Source organism: Borostomias antarcticus (genome assembly GCF_949987555.1).
Source record: "Borostomias antarcticus genome assembly, chromosome: 31".
Taxonomy (NCBI): Eukaryota; Metazoa; Chordata; class Actinopteri; order Stomiiformes; family Stomiidae; genus Borostomias; species Borostomias antarcticus.
In genome coordinates this window covers 5,723,864-5,726,363 of record NC_140264.1, presented here as the reverse complement: position 1 = coordinate 5,726,363, position 2,500 = coordinate 5,723,864, and the positions used below count along the sequence as shown (strand labels likewise).

General features: G+C 54.2%; 1 pseudogene across 1 annotated transcript in view; it reads right to left on the bottom strand.

Moving 5' to 3' along the window:
* Positions 1-2,497, bottom strand: part of LOC311327252 (axin-1-like) — a 9,203-nt pseudogene extending 6,706 nt beyond the window's left edge. The window contains exons 1-2 of the transcript XR_014631367.1: positions 2,072-2,497; positions 993-1,168 (exon numbers count right to left, since the gene is read on the bottom strand). The product of XR_014631367.1 is annotated as an axin-1-like (transcript). The remainder of the gene's footprint in view (positions 1-992; positions 1,169-2,071) is intronic.
* Positions 2,498-2,500: the final 3 nt, after the last annotated feature.

Sequence of the window (2,500 nt, the reverse complement as noted above, 5' to 3'; positions counted from 1 at the left end):
GTTCCAGAACTAACACCACAGAACCATAGGGTTCCAGAACTAACACCACAGAACCAGTGTTCCAGAACTAACACCACAGAACCATAGTGTTCCAAAACTAACACCACAGAACCATAGTGTTCCAGAACTAACACCACAGAACCATAGTGTTCCAGAACTAACACCACAGAACCATAGTGTTCCAGAACTAACACCACAGAACCATAGTGTTCCAGAACTAACACCTCAGAACCATAGGGTTCCAGAACTAACACCACAGAACCATAGTGTTCCAGAACTAACACCACAGAACCATAGGGTTCCAGAACTAACACCACAGAACCATAGTGTTCCAGAACTAACACCACAGAACCATAGGGTTCCAGAACTCACACCACAGAACCATAGTGTTCCAGAACTAACACCTCAGAACCATAGTGTTCCAGAACTAACACCACAGAACCATAGGGTTCCAGAACTAACACCACAGAACCATAGGGTTCCAGAACTAACACCACAGAACCATAGGGTTCCAGAACTAACACCACAGAACCATAGTGTTCCAGAACTAACACCACAGAACCATAGGGTTCCAGAACTAACACCACAGAACCATAGTGTTCCAAAACTAACACCTCAGAACCATAGGGTTCCAAAACTAACACCTCAGAACCATAGTGTTCCAGAACTAACACCACAGAACCATAGTGTTCCAGAACTAACACCACAGAACCATAGGGTTCCAGAACTAACACCTCAGAACCATAGTGTTCCAGAACTAACACCACAGAACCATAGGGTTCCAGAACTAACACCACAGAACCATAGGGTTCCAGAACTAACACCACAGAACCATAGGGTTCCAGAACTAACACCAGTGTTACAAGGTACTCGTATAGTACGCACACTGATTATTGATCATAGCCTGATTATTGATCATATTCCACACAGCCTCGTTCACAGCAAGGCACCAGGTAGAAAAGCCACAGTGTTGTAGAAGTTAGGGAACGCACCTCCACTCCACGTCCTCGGTGAGGGTGGGCAGGTACCCCGGCGTGGGCTTGGAGCTCTGGTCGCTGGGGGGCTTGGGGCTCTCTCCGCCCGTGCGGGTGTACTCCAGGTACAGGTCCGACTTCAGGAACAGGGGGTAGGTGTTCTCCTCCATGGTGGTCTGGATCTCCGTCTGCGCCTGGGGGGGGGGGGGGCGGGGGTCAGATTGCGTAACACTCCAGCTGAATTCAGGGTTCCCACTCCAACGTCAAACGCCCTGACCGTTCAGCAACTAACAAGCTGCGTTTCCATGACCTGTGATGAGCGGAAAAGCTGTTCCTGAGTGTGAAGGAGAGGAACGGCCGCTGAAAGACCACTCACGCAATCTGGGAAACGCGTGAAATAACGGGATCAAGAAAAACACTGCATGGAAAACATTACATTTTGGATAAACCGCAACTAAATTGTAAACATGCAACAAAGTTCCCTGATATTCCATGACTAGGCCCAAAAAAACCTTTTCACCCAGTAGCCAATCACAGCCGACTTCCTGTCCAGTGGTCCCCGCAACCGCGTGATTTTTTTTTACCAACCAACTTCTGCCATAACCACGCCCCCGCGAGTTTTCATTGGGTTAGGGTTAGGGTTAGGGTTAGGGATAGGCTTAGGATTAGGGTTGTCCAATGAAAACTCGCGGGGGGCGTGGTTATGGCAGAAGTTTGTTGGTAAAAAAAAGCACGCCCCGCAACCCTGCCCTGCAATCAGGAAGAGAGAGCGCCCGCTCCCCGCCTCTCCATCCCGCTACCGTGACTCCCACACCAGACAGGGTCGCTGCAGGGCGGTGGATCCTCCTCACGCCCCCAAAATTAAACTAACCCCCCCTCAAGAGTGGCGGGCCAATATGCCCCTCCCCCCTGCGGGATCCAGCCAGTCAGATCTGGCGAGACCGGGGAGGCGAACCCCAGCGAATACCCGCTACGCCACCTGGAGCTGACTTTTTTTTTTTAAAAACTCCATCATATCGCAGAGATCCCATGACCGAGGGGGGAGCTGTGTGAATGTGATTCGTGGTCCCGGCGGGGGGCGGGGCCTGCCGCCTCACCTGCTCGAACATGGCGGGGTCGTGGGTCTGCCGGAGCACGCCGTTGCGGATGAAGCTCTTGGTGGCGGGGTTTGATTCTGCCGCGACACGACCCCCCCCCCCCGCTGTCCTGGATGTACTTCCTGTAGATGGCCTTGGCCAGCTTGGGACGCTTCTCCTGATGTGGCCGTCTTGCGGAAGCCGCTGCAGGCGAACCAGAAGTCCAGCAGGTCCCCGCAGCCCTCCTGGCGCAGGAAGCTGCGGAAACAGCTGGGTCCCCTCCTGGTCGTCCAGCAGCGAGTGGAGGGACTCCGCCCACTTCAGGTAGGGCGGCGTCGGGGAGGCGGAGCCCTCGGGCTCGTAGCCCAGGTCGAGGTCCGGCCGCCGGGGCGTCGCCGAGGAGGAGGGCGGGTCGGCCCGGTAGAGCTCCGCCTTGGAGGAGGAGGAGGG